General features: G+C 38.0%; 1 protein-coding gene across 19 annotated transcripts in view; it reads right to left on the minus strand.

Moving 5' to 3' along the window:
* Positions 1–19,896, minus strand: part of map2 (microtubule-associated protein 2) — an 84,196-nt gene extending 64,300 nt beyond the window's left edge. For 12 of the 19 annotated variants that reach the window (XM_057336576.1, XM_057336573.1, XM_057336571.1 and 9 more), the window contains exon 1: positions 19,822–19,894. The gene's annotated coding sequence lies outside the window, so the exon portion shown is untranslated. Of the gene's footprint in view, positions 1–19,821 lie in introns of all 19 variants that reach the window. The other 7 variants (XM_057336566.1, XM_057336562.1, XM_057336580.1 and 4 more) reach the window with 2 other exon arrangements.
* Between the last annotated feature and the right edge of the window lie 1,951 nt (positions 19,897–21,847).

A 21,847-nucleotide genomic window follows, 5' to 3' on the forward strand; every position in this document is an offset into this window, starting at 1 on the left:
GTCTTGAGTGAGAACACTGTCTGCGGTGGAGTACAGGAATAAACTTGAAACACATGATGTTAGTATACAATTAAATAAAAAACAAAGATATGTTAAATATAGTGATGTGCCTTGCCGGTGTCTTTTCTCGGTGGAGTCGCGCAGGTAGAGTCGCAGGTCTTTACTCTCGTTGGTTGTCGGAGTCGCGCAGGTAGAGTCGCAGGTCTTTACTCTCGTCGGTTTTTACACGAGGAGGGCTGAACAAGAGGGCTGACGCTACCGCTGAAGCTTAAGAATGTGTTTAGATTAGCGCAAACAGAATTCAGCTCAACACGCCTTCTCGATTAGCAAAACAAAGCCTGAACGACTTGAATGGGCCACGGATCAAACAGCGATCAACTAGCTCCGTGCTTTTAAGTGCAAAACTCTAATGTCTAGCCGTAACGAGCGGCTAACGGCAACTTAATGTGACTTCAGTAACACAGGCCCAACGGAAGATAAACGCTAACACCTTAGCACTAAGTCAACGAGTAATTAAATAAACAAGCTAAAAAAATAACTAACTTAACTAACAACAGGCAACAGTCCAGTTCAACAGTTAAAACAAGGTAACAGGGTACATAGCAGACTTACGCACTACTGCAGACTTCTGATGACTATAGAACCAGTCCATTATTGAAATGTTCTGCACATCACTAAACTTATATAATAAAACCTTTTATGCATCACAGCATGACCAGGACTGGTGGAATTAGTTTCTATCAATTAATTTAGCTAGTAGTCAACTGCTTGTGGATCACACAATTTGCTTGCTCAAAATTTGCTTGTTCTATACATGAAAACAGAAAGAAAAGTTGGGTTTCCTTACATCTGTTGAAACTCCACATGAGCTTACATGTGAGAAACAGATAGACAGACATAATAAATTAGCCAGCAAACTCTTGGCCAAGGCGTGAAAAAAAGCTCAAAATTCCCATTTCCTCTCCCTTCATTCTGCTTTAGTGAAGAGCAGAGGAAATTCCTCTCCTGTGAAATACTCATCCCATGGGCGGCTTCAGTGCAGAGACTTATGCAAACAGTACCAAGGCGGGAGAATGCAAAGACGGCGATGCCTGAGAAAGAGCGGGAAAAAACAGAACATGAAGAATAAAAGCATGCTGATAAAGACAGGATGCCTTTTTGTAAATGGGAATATGAGTGAAGAAGCTTGTCAATATCCATACTTGACTGATATACAACACAATAAAATCATTGTTTCTGATTATATTACGTTTAACCTTTAAATTTAAAGAAGCAATGTGGAGATTTTAGCACCTGATCTAGCAAATTGCAACCAACGGCTCAATCCACCCATCCCCTCCCTTTTGAAGCACTACAGCGGCTCTCACAGGACAATGATGTCATTGTGTTTTCATTTCTTAGCCAAAGGAGATAAAGAATTTGTGAAACATGCTCTGTAGAGCAGTTTGTCCGTTTAGGGCTACTGTAGACACAACATGGCGAATTCCATGTATGGGGACCCGCAGTGTATTTAGATAGAAATAGCTCATTCTAAGGTAATAAAAACATACCGCTTCATTGTGTAAGCTCTTTATACACCTCCTAAGAAATAGTTATGTATATTATTGCACTTCTAACAGTAGATCCTCCAAAAATTACACGCAGCACCTTTAAATGTGCATGCCGAAATGAAATTGTGCAGGCAAAACTATATACTAAATAGACTATAGACTAAATACAGTCTACACATTATTTTTGAGTAAAGCCAAAAACTGCAGTTTATTGTTTTTATTGGTGAAGTGCCTAGCAGACTGTCATGATTCTGCCTCTTAATGTCACGTCTTTCTTGGTCTGGTGGCAGGATCATGACAGAGCCTCAAGTTTTGTGTGGAGAGAGGCATGTTATTGTTGGTTCTGACATAACATGCGCTCTCTCCGGTCTCGTCTTTGGCCCCGCCCCTCTCATTTAGCTTTCCATTAGTGTTTCATTCCCCACACCTGCCTAGTGTTAATTTACCCCTTGTTAGGCTCCCTATATAATGCCCTCGTGTCTGCTGTCCTGTGCTTGTTCGTACTGGTTCTTGTGCTGACACTACGTGTTCGCACTTCCTGTTTTGCTTAGTCTAGTATTCACCTTGCCTGTTTGCTTCGTTGCCGTGTATGTACCCTACCCTATTGGATTACCCTACCTCGTTTGGACAACCTTTCCCTACCCTGTTGGATTACCCTGCCGTGTCTACCTGTTACCCTGTTAGTACGTTGCGTCATGTTTATTATTTTAGTTTGGTTCCTGTTTTTACCCTAAATCTTAGTTTATTCTGTGCTATTGTTTTATCCCCCTAGTGGGAAGTGTTTATTTTCAGTTTAGTCATTTTAGTCCTGTCCGTGTTTTACCCGATCGTGGTTTTTTTTTTGTCGTTGTCAATAAAGTCTTGTTTCTTGTACTACCGCTGCCTGGACTACCGGTTCTTCCTCCTTAACCTTCCTCCTTAACCATGACACATACAGTATATGGCAACTGCATTAAAACTGTTGCATCAGTCAAAATGCTGGTGCAGGGATGCCCAGAGTCTGAAGAGATGTAACCTAAGCGAATTTATTTAAGGGTGAACTATCCCTTTAAATAAAAGTTATGTTATGTTCCTGTCATTCTAAACCTATATGACTTTCTTCTGCAAAACACAAAGGATGATATTTTGAAGAATGTTGGTAACCCTGGCTGCCATTAACTTCATTTATATGGACACAAAATCACAAAGACATTTCACAAATATCTTTCGTGTTTCACAGAAGAAAAGGTCACATACATGTTTTGAACGACATGAGGGTAAATAAATGACAGCACTTATACTTTTGGATGAACTATCCCTTTAACATTTCAGGAGATGAAGAGTTGTACTGAGACCAAGACTATCTGCTTTAAAGGCTCTTTTGAGTAATATGGAAAAAGCGTCATGCCCCGTTATGGCCTCTGTGGTCGATGCAGCATGCACCCTGCCCACATCATTGAAGTCCAGGGTGCGGCAGCAGCACTGCCCAGCTGGCCTGGCCTCTGCAACTCTACACAACAACTACTATAACAGGAAATTCCCTAGAATTAACTCCATCTGAAAAGATACCACCCGTACACCCACATGATGACATCATATAATTTGCATTACAGAGATGGGACCTAAAACCTAGTGAGCTCCCTTCTAAGACAGGATCTTGCTTAAAAGAACCCTTAAAAGTAACAGATAGATATCATTCACACAAATAGAGATCTTTACAAACAAGATGTGTTCAGTTGATTTCAATAGTTAACATCTCGCTAATCTAACAACAAAGCGTGTGTCTTCAAGCCATAGACTAATTAACTATCTTGCAAGTTCTTCCTGTGAGATTTGTCTTTCTTTCATCCCATTCACATTCATTCATGAAGAACTCTCTCGAGGAACTCTGAGCGCTTCAAAGACACACCACAGGCGAAGTCCCTCATCTCAAACCGCATTCATAATGAAGGTGTCTTCTCAGCACTTTGCCATTTTATGCCACTGCGATATTTACACAACTCATTTTTCTCACTTTGCAAACAAACCTTGACTTTCAAATCACCAGACCGCCAGAGCTTTTAAAAAAAACTTAGCTCTGTACACTGTAGTAGGCTTTGTGAGACATGTTTTAGTGCACTTATGCTTTTTGTTTTCCTAATGTTGACCCAATTGCTTCCATTGTTTACCCAACTTGTAAGTCGCTTTGGATAAAAGCGTCTGCTAAATGACTAAATGTACATGTTCACAGACATTAGATTGAGAACAATCTCTCACTGCCACTTTTCCTTGGTGGGAAAGTTGGAAGTTCGCAGCCTGGCTGGAAAAAGCGGAGTAATTGTATGCGTGGGATTACATTATTTTCGCTGTTCTTTTGAAAGGGAAATTGGGGGCTATTTTTGTCAATGTGATATAAGCTTTGTGCTGGTGAATCATCAGTCACAAAGCAGGAAATGTGACCCTGACCCCGATGGTATCTCTCCCCGAAACTCCAAACCACAAGAAGCACAAATATCAAGACACAGATGACCATGATGTTGGGTGAAATTATGAAAACATTTCTTCAGACTACGTTTAACTCTTAAAAAATTTATCACATTTCCTGAATTGAGATCCGATTACTTGATTTTCATCTGATCACAGTTTTGGTATATCATCCTAACAAAATCTTCAATATCTATCACGATTCGTTTCTTTCTATCATTTATGACATTTTTATATTGTGTTGTTATGAAACTGTGTGTGTTTGCAATGATGTGTGTGTTTGCAACAACCAGTCCACACACACACATATACCGCAGCACACAAGGGTCCTTTCAGCTTTCAGTAGGGCCTGTTCTCCTCTCGTAAACAGCTGCGTTTCTCTCTGTTAAATGGGCTTCCACCCCCAGCTCCTCTCATATCCTCCTCAAATTTGGACTCCCCCACTGGCTTCCCCACACAGACAGAGTGTGAAAGAACTACAAGAGAGGGGGTGGATTAAGAAAAAAAACTTGGCTGACAGATGCACAAAAAGAAAGGAAGAACGACACAGAGGACAGAATTATTTAAGATGCCTGTCCAAGACAATGAAAGCGTGAGGCATATCTAAAGGAGAAAAGGTTAAAGTTCTGCTCATCTTACGATTTCCTGCTGCTGGGGAAAAATATAAGGGTCATGCCTCTAACTTTTTTCTAGTCTAAACCTTTGTCTATATATTTACATTTATGTATTTGGCAGAATCTAACCCACAACGATGCTTACGCAATTCTCTTTCAAGGAACAGCACTCAAACCTTTCCAAAATAAACATCACATGTTTTGATCTACAGTCTACACCCACAATGCAACTGTAATCACATTTTAACAGTTAACAATATTTTTTTTAACATCCCACCAATCCACAAGAAAGTTATTAAGTTTTATGGAAGGGGTTTCTGGCTTGCTGAAATTGATCCATGGGACAGACAAGAAAAAAGCCACTAATACGCAGTCGGTGAACATGTTGAAGCTTTTTGCCCTAAATGTAAATCATCCCTACTTTGTTTGTACATAACCTCAAAAACAGGAAAAAACACAATGACATTAGTGAATAGTCAACCTGGCAGAGTGGATTTGATTTCATTGGCTATAAGCTCACGTCTGACAGAGGAGGTTCCACATACTCAGTAAATCTAAGGAGGTGATGAAAACAGTTTCCTCAACTGAAGTGAAATAAAACCTGACTGCCGTTGACACTTACTAAGCAATCCTTTCATTTATCACATTCACAGCAATTCAGATGTTACACAAGAACTAGAACTGGGACACTACAGGCAACACTGAGTCTAAAAAATGAACAGTACTTGTAAAAAAAGTCAGTTATTCCAATGTGTCTGGTATTCATGTCTTGGGGACCCTTAGACCAAACTAACAATTCAGAGCTTACCTTGAAGAGAACGTTCATCCAAAAATAAAAAAAACTCTGTCATCATTCATTTACCCTGATGTTGCTGTATTTGCCTTTCTTCAATGGAACAAAAAAGAAGATATTTTGAGAAATGTCTCAGTGGTTTTGTGTCCATACAATGGAAGTCACTGGGGTCCATGTTGTTTGGTTAACAATATATCTTCTTTTGTACAGAAGAAATAAAGTCATACATGTTTGTAATGACATGAGGCTGAGTGAATAATATAATAATAATAATAATAAGAGAATTTCCATTTTTGGGTGAACTATCCCTTTAAAGGGGTCATATGACACGGCTAAAACGACTATTTGTCTAAACGATTTAAAGGTTTAAAAACGCTGTATTTTCCACATACTGTGCATGTTTGTATCTCATCTTTGCCCCGCCTCTCTGAAACGCTCAGATTTTTTACAAAGCTCATCACTCTGAAAAGCGAGGTGTGCTATGATTGGCCAGTTAACCAGTGCGTAGTGATTGGTCGAATACTGCAAGCTTGTGACGGAAATGTAACGCCTCTTACCATATTTGCAACACACAAAACATCAGGTTCCAAAGCAATTGTACTGACAGGTACGCCCAGCTTACTTGCGTATACATTTGGGCGGTCTTAGTCAAATCATACCACGAACTGACGTAGATTTGTGGGGGTGTGGTTACACGAGGCATTTCAGGCAGGTCTGGGTGAGCATTCGCTTTTAGATAGAATGCATCTTTTGTTCCAACACTTTAATTTTTGCAATTTTACGTGTCTAATACATGCATGGGCAACCTATAATATACCAAAGACACAGAAAAACACCTATTCGCGCTATATGGCCCCTTTAAAACCAATTAGTCACTGTTCAGGCAACCCACCAAACGCAATACTCTGCATTGAAAATAACGCCACAATTTTCTTTTGCCTTCTTGATCAAGTTTAGAGGCATCACTTTAATGCAGCTGCCAATATCCACTGGCCACCAAATAAGTCAAAGGCAAGAACATAAATTAAAACCAGCTTGATTACTGAGAATCTTATGTGACCTCCCCAGGGGAATCCGATACTTCAGATCCAAGAGTGCCATTACCAATGATCCATATCTAAATGAATAATATAAAAGCTAATTAATTCACATAAATGATGGATCATGACAAACAATCAAATTAATGAAGAGTGCTGTAAATATTAAGCTCCATAACCAGCAACTCCATCATGCAACTTTCAAAACTTCTCATGGTTCCCAACCAATATCGGGGGCCTGTGACCCATAAAAAAACATCCGCTTGTAGAAAGAACCTACACGTGGCTGTGAATGTTTTAGTTTATGACAGCTTTAAGCCGCAGGGTCTATAGACCTCTGAGGGTTAAACAGGTAAAAAAAGAGTCTGGGAGAAGACTCATAGTCTCAGTTGGGTGTATCTGACATTAAAGAGAAGAATATTTCACAGTTTTGTAGAAGTCTAGCAGAACTCGGCATAAACAAGCCGTGCAATTACAGCCTGCCAAGCTAATGAAGTCTCAACTCGCTGATTTGTAGGCAGCCTATGATGCTTCATCTCGTGAGATCATTAGCATTAGTCACAGCATTCACGTCTAACACATCTCGCACTATGAATTACTCACAGAGGTGACACTATCAAGACTAAACCGTGCTTTCTGGATAACTTCAACTAACAAGAGATGTGCACCGCTATATATTTAATATCCTCTGGGAGTAATCGATTGTACAGAACCTTGATTGTACAAAGATGCATTCTTGCAACTGTCAGCACAATAACTAAACCACTAAAATTTAAAAGCAAAAACAAACAAATCAATAATACTGCTTTAAGGTCACTTAAATCAAAAATAAATTGAAACAGTTATATTTTCTTATATCTTAAAAGTAGCCAACTTTTGCTTTTTATAAACCATTTTAAGAGCACGCTGTAAAACTGAACGAGCATATTATGGGATCTTATTGAATTTTATTTTTCATTATTTAGTCCAAGTCAACCATATTTACCCTCATGTGGTTTTCAAGTTTTTTGAAACCCGTACAATGTTTATGTAAAAACCCATAAATCACATTTATAAAATGTGAAAAATCTATGATATTATGTTTTAAGTAAAAGGGACAAATGTAAGAAATTTTTTAAATAAAATAAAAAAAGTCTGATGAAATTAACATGTTGGCAAAATTATATCTTGTCTACAGGGATAATTTTAAACGTTTAAGCAGACCCCTTCAGATTAAAAGATTGAAGATTATGAGAAACATTTTAGTGAAGTGATCAACTTTTGAAAGGTAGTGTTTATATGGGGACATAGAACCGTACATGTGTTCTATGATGTGAAACATTTAGAAAAAAACTAACAATGAAGATACATCTCGCTAATACTATTTTATCTGATAAATATAAATATTTAATAATATAAAATAATATATTATCAACAGTCTGTTTTCAAAGTTTTTGCTAGGACACGGTTTATTTGTCAACTACCCATATAAGAAAAAAATGACCAAAGTGTCAATTTCACTCAACTAGTTGGATGACTTATCAACTATTTGACCATTGTGGCCCATCCCTCACACTGTGCTCAGTGCAACACAGATGTGTGTCCGAGCGGACAGCGTGTTGAGGGTTCCGGAGGGGTCTGCACCTCATCTGCAGAGACCGCTGACAACTGCTTTCCAACTGCTAAAACATGGCACAGGATGTATACATAACTATCCAAATGACACATGACTTCCTCCACACAGTCAAAAAGTCTGCAGACGGCAGACATCTTCTCCTTGGGCTCAGCTGGAACATATTTTACACAGCAGCTCCAAACACTAACACCATCCAGTGTGGACAAAATTTTAGATTATAATGGGTTCTAATGCGTTCTATTGTCTTTTGTCGCGCCACATCCGGTGTAGACACGGTGTAAACCACCACCTGACTGTTCATCACCTGCCTACATCTTCTGCATTTAATTTCCCTTACATTTTTACTTAAAAGAGCTGTCTTCTGAGAAATAAAGAACTTGCGTCTTTAAATCTAACCTATTATTTTATAGCGAGACAGTGAGATCGGCATTTGTTATATCTGTTTCATGGGTGGATGTTTTCATGTATGTTTTGGACCTCTGAGCTGCTGACTAACCCTTTCCTAAACACTGAGCAAACCGGAGTTCTGCAGAGACTCCAAGCTGTGGGTGGCTGGCAACCGGAACTCTGTTACCACGGCAACGCTCAGAGAGTCAGTCTCCATGGTGACGAATAACAGCATTAGGAAGACCTTCAGAGAGCGGATGGAAACAAAACCGCTGGCAGAAGGAACTAGTAGGTTTTTCTGCTGGGATCTGAAGGTCCCTCAGATGGCTCACTTTAATGCTAAAGGCTGAAAGCATCTACTGCATTCTGCTGTTAGTCAGACACCTATACTTACACAGACAAATCTTGTCAAATAAACCTGACTCAAGTTCACGTTGCAACAGTGCATTGTGGCAACCAAGCCTTCATCTTATAGAAACATACAAGTTTACATTTTTAGCTATTATCCTTAATATTTACATCTACATCGCCCTCTCAGATTGAATTCATTAGCACATTGAACATTTTTTAAATTTAAAACAAAAAGCAAAACAAAAAGCACTTACACTTGTGCACAACCTCAGGAGAGAGATCGCCTGACACCTTCTAAAAGCAAGAGTCACATGTGCCCTCAGGTCACAGAGGTCAAACCTCCTGCTGACCCCGGGGCCAGTTTAATACACGTTCCACTGAGAGAGATCCATTTTTTCCATGAGAGTATAGCTCGAAACCTCTGGGATGCACATGTCAATAACCCCGGCCAGGAAACCAAGCAGAGCACAGAGCAGTGATTTCAGCTGAACAGTGTGAAATGTCTTTACCAGCACAAAAAACCAAATGGGCTTGTTTGAGAGGTTTCAAAGGATTTCATGTTTTAAAGATTTAAAACAGGATGTCCCACAGCAAGAGCAAGACTCTGTTGGAAACCAATTTGTTGGAGTGTTTATGTGTTTGGCTCTGTTCTTTGGAGGAAGAGTTTACCCAAAAATGAAAATACTGTATTACTCACACATGTACTGCAACTCTTTTCTGACATGGAACAAAACAAGAGTTACGTAGAAGTACCATTTCTATTGTAAAGACAAAACCTGCGAATGTTGCTGGACAGCCTTTTATGCTCTGCAGAAGAAAGAAAGTCAAATGGAATTGGAGGACAAATGATGATAAATTATCCCTCTAGGGTTATTATATACCAAATATTTTATTAAAAAGCATTGCATCCCACTCTCGGATATACCACTGAGTTCCAGACCACATCTAAAATGAATGCTTCATATGCAAGCATGAAATGGTCCAAATTCACATACTCTAACAGTCATTTAAGCGCCATGATGACACACAACAGACAGGAATGCAGATAAATTCTGCGGTAAACAAAATTGTTCTTCTTGCCTCTTTGCTAGTCACTCCAGGCACATTTGTCTATTTCAAGCGTATTGCCATTTTTCAGACGGCTGGAAAAAAAACTCCTCCTCTCCTCTGACTCTCTTTCTCTGGGCTGTAATGGGAGTTGTAGTTGTTATCCATAGAAACTACGGGTGCATTAAATACATTTTGAGGGAAAACGCACACAAACAGGCCAACACATACATATTTATTTGATACTAAATCAAGTTTCATTTCAAACCATCTCATCTATTCGTAGCAGAAAGATGCTTTCTTTGGGTTTCTTCATCGTATGGTGTTTGAACTGTCAGCTAGAGATGCTTCGAAAAACATGTAGATTGACATTTTATATTAAAAAAAAAACACTTGGGACTGCGGCTTCTATTTATAATACAGAAAGTTATGCGAAGCCAAAACATAAGGGCACAAATCACCAAGTCACATCTCATTAGACATTTTTCCTCAAGAAACTATAACTGAAGCATATAAATAAATCATTACAGGGCTAACTCTGAGACAGTTTTGGCACTTTATACAGAGTTATTTATACTATATACTATAGTTAACAGAAGTCAAATCATTTTTTAGCCGCAGTCGCAGTTCATACTATTTGGGTGGGTCCCTTGCTCTGAGTCAGATTTGTAGACAGCATAATAAACAAAAAGCATTTAAAGGTCCAACGTGTAATATTTAGGAGGATCTGACAGAAATACAATACAATATACATAACTATGTATTCTGAGGGTTATAAAGACCTTACATAATGAAGTGTCTTAGAATGAGCTATTTCTATCTACATACACCATGGGTCCACCTGCATGCCATTCACCGTGTCGTTTCTACAGTAGCCCTAAACGGACAAACTGCTCTACAGAGCGCATTTCGTAAATATGTTATCTCCTTCAGCAAAGAAGCAAAAACTCAACAACATCTTTGTCCTGTGAAAGCCGCCGTAGTGTTTCTAAAGGGAGGGGTGGAGTGAGCCGTTGGTTGCAATTCGCAATCTCACCGCTAGATGCCGCTAAAATCTCCACATTGATCCTTTCAAAACATCTCAAAATAATTAATGACTTAAACAGGAGATAAGTGTATAAGATTGCAGACTGATTATGATCAGTAACTTGTAATACAGCTTTAAAGATCTAAGTTTTTATTTATCCAAGTTGTTTGGAGGAAACCATATGATGTATGACAAGATGAAGGATGAATCCTATAAACATGATGGGAAAAGTTCTTCAAAGCACCAGCGTTGAGCAAGCAAGGCTTAACATGCGTTATTAAACACAAAAGAGTCTAGAAGTTTACAATCTGGGTGCCAGCCCCCTTCATGAGCACAATAAAGCAAAAAAACATTTTCCAACGCAAGCTTGTGAAATAGCCTCTTTTCAGAGACCAGCTTTTGCACAAACACTTGTCAGATGTCGTCCACAGAAGCTTCGTTCTAGAAAGTCAGTCACGATCTGCAGAAACACTGAGCCACCTTGAGCTTGTGGCATGCTTGAGAGCGATCCACCCCCGACAGATGATGGAGCATTATCGCACGGGCTTGGCTCTTTAACAATGCGCACTTAGAGAGCAGCAGCCCACACACTTCTGCCTACACATGGGCGTCACATCTCCCCACTCCCCTGCACAACCCGTACGTGTGAAATCAGTGAAGAGAGGATTCTGGGTAATGGTGAAATGACTCACTGTGGTCACTTATTAGCTCTTTGACTCCTCCCACCTACCTGCGCCTATTCACAACCCACGTAGAGAGGACACAACATGCACAACGCACAGTGTGTAACATTACCATGAACACGGCTTAGCCCACACATTGACCTCGATCATACACACACACCTGTCTTCACCCACACAGACAATCATCCAGTTTCTTAAGGATCGTCCTACGCCTGCCATCACTGCTCCTCAATGCTCTGCCATCTTTTAGACGTTTGTCACAATACACAGTAAAAATGTTTTTTCATAGACGTGGGAAATTTTAAAAAGGGGTCTAGGTCTAGGCTGAGTATACTTCACCTAAACATGAGATGCAAATTCAGTATCTCAAATTTCTCAAAGTAGCCTATCTTCTTTCGTGTTTCACAGAAGAGTCATATATGGTTTTTGACTGACATGAGGGTCCCTTTAATAGTCTCTAGCAATGTTCTGATGGAAATTTGTTCTAGCCTTTACGTCTTGTGTGGGAAAAGACTGGTCAATCATTATGGATAACTAAAGAAATCTTGCTAGTTACAAACCTGGGGCCAGAGTCACCAAACTATTCTTAAGACAAAATATAAGAATGTTCTTAAGATTAATTATAGGAACTTCGTAAAAATGTTCCTTCTTAAGTTCTCAAATATTTTCTTACATCATCTTTATTTTTTTATTTTTATAAAATAAAATGACATATGCTTTGCAAATCATTCTTAAGAAAGTTTTTTCCGAAATACAAAACATTCCTAACTTTTTTCCTAAATTCGAATTTAAGAAAAAATATGGCAGTTAAGAAGAATATAATCCATATGTTTAAGTACGATTTGCTTTTGCGCCAGTGATGCAAGGTTTAGGGGTGGGGCTTCAGTATTGCTTTTTTCTAATAATCGTGCATTTTTTACAATTACATCGTACAAATTCATACGAATTAGCCACCTTGTAAAATAGGCACAATATACAGAAAACACCGGAATTACAATTACTAGCAATTCACATTTACATTTGTGCATTTGGCAGACGCTTTTATCCAAAGCGACTTACATTGCATCGTTTTATACATTTTTGTATTTTGTTATATCCCCTGGGATCGAACCCATGACCTTGGCATTGCTAGTGCCATGCTCTAACTACTGAGCCACAGGAAAGCCTGCCTATAACATTGCATCAAATATTACAAATATTACATTTCTGTAAAGACTAATACTAATACAGCTGCTCTAGAACGTAACTCGTGCTGAACCTAGAACATTTCTTTAAAAGGTGTTCACTGAAAAGTTATCACTGACACTACAGAAAGATTTAATCAGCCGCTTTTTAATCAGACTCATAGGAAACTGCAATGCGTGTCAAAAAGCAATATAATGAAATCTTGTGAAATTGAGTACTTGCTGCAGCACGACGGCACTTGGGAAGCCATGTTAAAGCAGCCCTCAAGCTCTCTCTCTCAATTTCAACTCAATCCCAGATCTGTATAACCACATTTGAACAAGTCATGCATTCAATCGTTTAACTGCTGCCCTATATGCAATTTGTATTCGGTTCTCACTTTGGTTATAAATTGCTTTTATTGCGTCTTAAATTTTTTAAAGCCACAATGGTTCTCAAAGTGCTTTTTATTTAAAGCATTTAGAGATCCCAACATCTGATGCTTTTTTTCCATCGGGCAGCCGACGGTATGACAACATCCATAAAGTGCCAGATTGTTGGAACTTTATTTGCCAAAAACAACCACATTTCTTGTGAGTGTGACTATGTTTTTGCAGTGAAGGATAACTGGCTACTATTGTTCATCCTGTTAAATAAGAATTAAGACTTGATTTTGATGCAAACTTGAGTGGTCCTAGACAAGTTGTGGGAGTGTTGAAATAACATTCTCGGCTATAAATGATGTGCCTTCACAACGGTCGTATCTGTAGAACACAACTTGACGGTTATTAAAATCAAAGTCCCTGGATTATAGACGGGTGCTTTCTTACTGGGTCACTACTGTCAGTTGTACTTTTCCTGAACCTCAATTTTATTGTAGTAGGGCTTCCCCAGTGCCCTGCGGATACCAGCAGCCAACCTGGCACTTGATCCTCAAGTCCAGGGAGAGACAGGCAGCTAAAAACACGTCTGTGCCGGCCCTTGTAGTTTACTTCCACATGGACAGACCTTTGTAGAGCCTCCTTTGTATGTACCAGAGTCTTCATTACTCCTAAATCACATGGCCACTGTTTCCATGGCGGTGGTTGCCATGGTTATAAAAGAGCCTACATTCAGACCATTAAGGGTTTGCGCCATTAACCAACGGTTCTAATGCATATATGCTAAAGGGCTTCATTAAAGGAAGAGAAAGTTTTATGTTTCTTCAAATTCCATTTAAAGTTTGGTGCTTTTCATGCATCACAGCTGTTCAACAGGCCCAGAGCGTTTCAGTATGCCATTTAAAGATCTGATCGGCATAACAAAATGAATTGTGCTAGAAACAATAAGACTAAAATAACTGATAATTAACAAAAAATATGACTGGTTATAATAGCACAAACAAAATGAAGAGCATTAAACAGAACGCTTTTTGTCTGCCCTGATTACACAGAACCAAATCTGTTTTATGACGATGCACCTTTTATGAGAAAGTGCAACAAACTGTGTTTAATTTAGATCAATCAGATGTCTGTTTCATAATCGGTCGACTATTTTTTACAATAAAGACCAAATATCTAAAGAGGTTTTGTTATATTTAATGAACACTAACAGAATTCGTTTTCATAATAGTTTATATTAAGGATAATAATCTTGAATGCAGACGCTTCTAGCTACACAAACTCAATTTCACGCAACGTTGTCTTTCGATTGTGTCAGAGCGCAATTCATTATGCAATGCAAGTTTGCGCATTCTCAGGCATTGCTGCAAGAGACTTTAGAGGACATCAACAATAACTGTGTGCTTTTTTGGTTCTATGGTTTTCTCTTTCAGGTCAGCTACTCTCATGGCAGAGCAACAGTTTAAAAAAAGTAAGTGCTATCTAAGGTCACTAGCTGGTTTCAAATAGGACACCAACTGACCTAACACCATGAAACATTAATATAGTACAGTAATGTTATTTTTATTAAAAAACATTTTATAGTATTAATCAGATTTAGCATAATAAAGGCATATTCTACAGAGATGAATGATATTTCAACTTTTTCACCAGTCACAAATCCAATCATTACTTTATTTAGGTTTTATATTGAAAACATACCATTCAATGTTCAGTGCAGACACATGTTCTCGCAGTAATCCTGTATACATTTTTAATTCATTTTAACATTTTTAGACCGTTTTTCACGAAGATACCAAATGCACTGAAAGATATTTATTGGGGCTTTTAGGTAAAGGACAAAGTGAACGGATTAAAACTGTGACAGGCCCGAAACTTACTGAGAAAATATACCTGCAAACCTGAAAAAAAAACTATTTCTATTTCTACAAATCTTCTGACTTTTATGTTGATTACGATGATTAAGATTTATAACTGTTTATTAAATAAATAGTATTGCTATCAATATTGTATATATAATGCGTCATTTTATTACACATTTGTATTATTATGCTAATGGGAAACTTGATTATTTAATAAAATATAAAAAACAAGATGTAATACAGTGATTAAAAATTTACTTATTTCTGTAAAATGTCAAAAACCATTTTACATTTTAAAGATCTGGAATTATAAAAGTATTACATATCCATTCAATATATCTTGTTAACCAAAATGTATTTTCTTTATTTATCAAGCTTAAATGTAAACCAACATCAACAAATTCAAGTATTTATCTCTTATTTAATTTATTCTGAATTTATTCTCGAAAAGTGACTATTGAAATTCCATTTTCAAACCTTTCAATAAGATTCAGCAATGTCCGTTCATTGTAGCTCATCAAAGACTTTCCAGTAAATTTCTTCTAAATCTTTTTCAGTTTTTGCAAAGACTTTTGTCATTTTATGTTAAAAAATATAAACATCTACATATAAATGTACTAAAAGCCTTGAACCTCACAGACAATCCATAAATATTCCATACGACCAAATATATGTTCGGAGCTGTAAATGGTGCACTCTCTTACACAGTCATGTCCATTGTCAGATCTGCCCAACTTAATGCAATTGCCCAACTCAATACATTATTGAGCTCTGTGAAACATGCACAGTGCACACACTAAAGCACTCCCAGAAACACATTCATCTTTCCAGCAGATGAGCTTAAAGAGAACATCTGCCTGTATGACAATAACACATTTATCATGACTGAACCGAAACTAATATCCTATGCTGTCTAAAGTCCACATTCCCTATCAGGAGTCAAAGACATAAAATGATTATGAACTGGGTGTGAAAGACCCATTCCTGTCTCTGCCCTTGGGAAATTACAGTGCAATGGATCAGATGGGGTGATGGTTGTCCTGCTGATAACTGGCCTCCCCATCATCTGCCTGCAGTGCAAGTTCAAGGTATAGGATAGAGAAAGACGCCGGTGCTTTGTTCTGCCCCAGAATTGGTGGGGGAGGAATATGGAATAGGAAGAGCCCATGGACAGCTCAGAGTCAAACCGTAAAAGACAGATTAGAGCTCTAGACAGTTTAAGACAATCCTTGACACTATTGGCCTTGATGTCTTGTATTCACAGCAAAGTGGACAAGGCTCTAAACGGATGTATTTCATTAGATATTATTTATGACCATATATATTCGCTAGGCAAGCATTTATCAGCATTATCAGCCAACAAACATATAACCTAGTGCAAAAATAACACCAAAAATGATTGTGCAACCCAATTCCAACATAATATGTAGGCAGAGGCAACACTAATTTGAGATTTGTGGAATGTGCATTATCTGGTGTTAAGATGGTTAGAGTAATTGGGTGTAGAGGTGACCTGCTTTCAGGGAGTCCACAGGGAGAACAGTAACATCATTGTTTTGGGGTCCTCAGAAATGCAGCTCATTTTCCATGAAGAGTTCAACAGTCAGAGTGAGACCACCGCTACCCTTAAAACACGGTCCAAACATGCTTCCTGCTCTCACACACTAACTCTACCTTTATATAAATGTCAGTGTTAAATGTCAATATACAAAATGTCAATCTGGCATTAAAGTTTTCACAGCACAAGCTTAAAAACGAAAACCATTGCATATACAGTACCATACGAAATGCTTTAAAGGAATAGTTCACCTTCAAAATGAAAATTCTGTCATTATTTACATGCCCTCTTGTCATTTAAAACCTGTATGATTTTCCTCCTTCGGCAGAACACAAAAGAAGATATATTGAAAAATGTTTGTAATAGAAAACCGTTGGTCCCAATTGACTTGCATTGGTTTTGTGTCCATACAATAGAAGTCAATGGGGACTTTTTCAAAATATCTTCTTTTGTGTTTTGCAGAAGAAAGAAAATCACACAGGTTTACAATGACAACAGGAGGATGATTAAATGATGACAGAAAAAAAGAACATTTACCCCATTTCAAATAGAGGATTGAGTAACTAATGGTTTCAGTAATCAGTCACATCAATTTAAAGGGACAGTGCACCCAAAAATAAAACATCTGTCATCATGTACTCCCCTCATGTCATTCCAAATCTTTGACTTTATTCTGCAAAACACAAAAGAAGATACTTTGGTTGGTAACCAAAAAACACTGGCCACCATTGACTTCCATTGTGCCAACACAAAACCGCTGAGAGGAAAGAGTCAAATACAGGTTGTGAATGACAAGAGGGTGAATAAATGATGTCCGAACTTTTATTTTGGGGTGAACTATACCATTTGTTCCTCATGACTACAGAAACATCAAGCTTTGCTAAATCAAGTCCTGTGCCAACATTAAAAGTAAACTGACTGATGAATTTCTACAGAATATCTTCTACGTTTACAAGATATGTGTATTTAAAGGGAAAACTCCACCCAAAAATGAAAATTCTGCCATCATTTAATCACCCTCAGGTTGTTCCAAACCTGTATAAACATTGTTCTGATGAACACAAAGAAAGATACTTGGAAAAATGTTAGCAACTGACATTTCTGGTACATCATTGACTACCATAGTAGGAAAAATGATTGTACTTTTTGTTCTGTTAAACACAAAATGAGATATTTTGAAGAATTTAGGAAAGCGAACAGTTCTAGAGCACCTTTGAGAACCATTTGAATTTTTCCTACTATGGTAGTCAAAGATGTCCGAGAAATGTCAGTTGCAAACATTTTTTTCAAATATCTTTCTTTGTGTTGCTTAGAACAAAGAAATTTATACAGATTTGGAACAAATGAGTAAATGAAGACAGAATTTTCATTTTTGGGGGAGAGTATCCTTTTAAAGTTTTGTACTTTAAAGGTGTGCACATAACGCAAGAACCCAAAGCTCTGAGCAGTACAGATTCCTCGGAGTTGAAAAATATCTCGAGGATTCAGCATTCAGGTAAAACTCCCTCTGGTCTTATCATGTCAGAACCTGAGCAGCAGAGGGAATGTTCTAGACCCTACAGCATCATTGATCGGGCCGGCGTGAGGTGCTTAAGAAGGCAGCAAGGATAAATGTCTCATAGTAACTCACTATCACTTCATTAACCATGCATTATGCATATACCTGCGCCTGCACACTGTACATGGCCAATGGAAATCAATATACAACATCGCAATATGCAAATTTTATAACACTGATATGTGGCTCAATCAAATCCAGCAGTTTCTGCTAATATTTTGTCGATGCTCAGGAGAGGTCTAAAACGGAGTATACAAAACAACCTGTCCAAAACAAGGGCACAACAACCACTCCAAGCAGACAAGATGTCATGCAACGGTGCTCTCTGAGCCTGGTTATTCAGGAGCAGGACAGCACAAGGACAATGACTATTCTCTTTAAAATGTTAATGCAATCATGACAGCCACTAAAGTGGAGGCTAAAATGATGGAACAAAGGTTGTGATAATGCAATTGGGATCCTTTCGTTTGCAGGGTGCACAACTCATTTTGTACTCTGGATGTGGAGTGTCACAAACAATAGACTGCCTATCAATTGTACTAGGGTTAGAATTCATCAATAGTACTTATAATTAGCTTAACATAAAAACTCTATAAAGTCTATGGGTGCCTATTCAGACAAGTAAACGTGTGTGGGAGGAGAAGGGGGGTCTAACTTTTTGTCTCCTTTTGAACATCTGTTCTATTTAAGGGAGAGGGTAGCGTGCTAACAGATGGTCAAGGCATCTGACCGACGGTGCGGTATTTAGACACAGTACCACTTGGATGCCAATGGACTTTATAAGATATATGGCACACATTATTAGAACACAAGAATATCAGTCATCCGGCACAGGGTGCTGCATTAAATCTTGCAGCCCTGACTATACATGAATAAGCTCAGCAATGAAATAACGCATAACATCATATAAAACACAGCATCATCAATGATAACACGAAGTCTTCTATACGGTCAAGGTGATGATTTGCAAACTGAATCTGTTTAAGCATGACTACCATGGCAGGTGTGGGTGGGAAAACATGCAAGAGAAGGTAAGCCACCCTACATTACATCTACACACTACACAACAATGGATGTAAACTTAAAACAAAGGGACAATCATTTAAACTCAGTACTAATGAAGAGAAGAAAAGAAAAAATAGATTTAGAATAACGGGGTAGTAGATTAACACCAGGAAGCTGGTCTGTTTCAGCACCATCGCTGCTGGACTGAAAATGTGTTCTGCGACAAAACCTAATGAAGATGTCTTTGCTCAAGTCTCCTCCTTTTTATGATCATCCGATCAGTTTCCTTTATGTTACACTTCCAGTAAGATAAATGCAAGTCTCTATTATGCCAGTCAATGGACATTAGCACAAAAGAGCATTTTAAGGAGGCGTAAGATTATTTTCTCAAGGATTTAATCACTCGTTTGGGAAGCAGATGGAAGGTGGCACACCTTTTCAATCTTAAAACACATTTTCTCTTTTAAGTAAACAGTGTTCCTTAAAGAAATAAGGAATGGTGGATTCGTATATTCCACCAGATTCAAGCACACTTCACATCAGCACCACCGTTTCAATTCAGAACAATGCGTCCTTTCTCAAGCAACAGGGATTATCCGTACCATGAAAACCTTTCCATGCATGGATTAAAGGAGTTTAAAACAAACGAGTCACAGAAGTTGCACAGAGTACTTACAGATAAACATACGCTGGCCGTTTTTCATTGATATTATGGCTTTTCTGCAAATAAAGAAAGATTGTGATTTACCTGTTCGGTGTGTTGCGTCCGCTGCAGGCTTCCTCTCGAAGCGCAGTGAGCGCCGCGGTAAAGCTCCGCCCACTCTAAACTCCGCCCAACACTGTGCAAGCACCGCCTCTTTATGAATAATTACCGTAAATCACAGTGTGAGCGTGCATAGTGAGACAGAGCAGTGTATTCGTCATGTAAGATTTATTTACGCAACACACAAATAAAGTGACACTTGAATATTCTTTTATTCGCTAATTTAGTTCAATAACAATTTGAAATATTTTTATTCAGTATACCTATATTATTTAGTTTAGTTTAGTTTGTTATATGTATTTTTACATTTTTAATATTTATTTACCTAGGTTAAAGTCATACTGTGTCAATCTTTAATAAATGTTTTATATCGAAATTCTTTTAAGGCCATTCTAGAACCAGTATAGACCATTATAGCCTATTTACTGCATGTCTGCATGTCCCGACGTATTTTGTAAAACTAGAAATCTAAGCATCTACCTGATTCAGTGTGGCTTTCGAGCATATGCATTGTTCTTACATCTGCCCTTCTATCCAGTTGCCTAAGAAATGTGTGTGTCAAGGAGTTAGTAACACACCCAACACACAACATGTTTCAAATGTTAGGCAACAGAATCTCATAGGGCTACTTACTCCAGGCACATTCATTTCCGGATGGAAATAAGAGATTCATAAATTATGTGCGAGCGTCGATGGGGGAGTTAAAACAACTGACATGTTAGCATGTTGTAAGTAATGACCACTTTGGGTTTTCTTTTCCAGCTTATAAGCAAACATTGCCCTTTTACACCTCAGAAGATGGAAAATGGAAGGATTTTATATTGCTTCATCGAGGACAGTGCAAAAACATTATTATACTATACTTCATATTTCTTAGCTTTTCCCATATTATTTCTTAGGCCTATATGTATGTAAATAAAAGCTAGTTTGAGTCATGTTGTCATAGCTACAAAAATATAGTGGGGGGGAGGGGAGGTAAGAGAGACCAATGAAAGGTAAGAGACCTCCTTCCATCCTCTCCACTTCTTTAAATTAGCGATGCTGAATGAAGGCCCTGTGCAGACTCAAGTGTCTTTATCACTATGGAGACATGAGGCATCCAATGGAGTCAAATAATGCTGAGACTTGTCCGTGCAAGGGATTTTGTGTATCAAGTCTGTCATCTCTGTATGTGGGTGTCTCTCGCAGCAATCCAGGATCTGCTTATATCAACTGACATGTACACAGAGCCAATTCAAACATATCAGTTAACAGGGCTGGGGAGTAACGTAATGTAACTTAGTTACGTATTTAAAATACAAAATTTGAGTAACTGTATTTCATTACATTTACTTTTAAATGAGTGGTGATCAAATTACAGTTACATCCAAAAGTATTTTAAATTACCAAAGTGATTACTAGGAATTGTAATGTCATTTATTTAATTTAAACATTAATATAAACGGTAACAGGCAATTAATGTAAACAATCTGTGATTCTCTGACAATCTGCAAAAGCATCCTAAACTACATGCCCATAAGCTTTGTACCCCTTGCCGAATATGCGAAATTTGAATAATTTTAACAAAATAAAAGGTGTCTGGGTTCATAGAAATGTTATGTTAATTGTATTTAGTACTGTCCTGAATAAGCTATTTCACACAATAGATGTTTACATATACTCCAGAAAACAAACCACCAGAATTTATACTGATTTCCACATTAAAAATAATTTACATACCCTTGAATCTTAATTGTCTGTCGTTACCTGAATGATCAACTACTATTTTCATGTTTTGTGGTAGTTGATTGAGTGTCTTGTTTAATTCATTTTTAAGGTAATTGCGACTTTTTGTCACACTGACTTTGACTTTTTGACATCACAATTCTGACTTCTTTTCTTAGAATTGTGAGACATACACTCACAATTGTGGACTATAATGTCCAATGAGGGAAAACTGTAAAACTGCTGTTGTTTAAAATAATTTGCAGAGGCAAGCCAGGTCCTCTGTTTGGTGATCCCTTTGTTTTAT

This window comes from Triplophysa rosa, linkage group LG6, assembly GCF_024868665.1.
Source record: "Triplophysa rosa linkage group LG6, Trosa_1v2, whole genome shotgun sequence".
Classification (NCBI taxonomy): Eukaryota; Metazoa; Chordata; class Actinopteri; order Cypriniformes; family Nemacheilidae; genus Triplophysa; species Triplophysa rosa.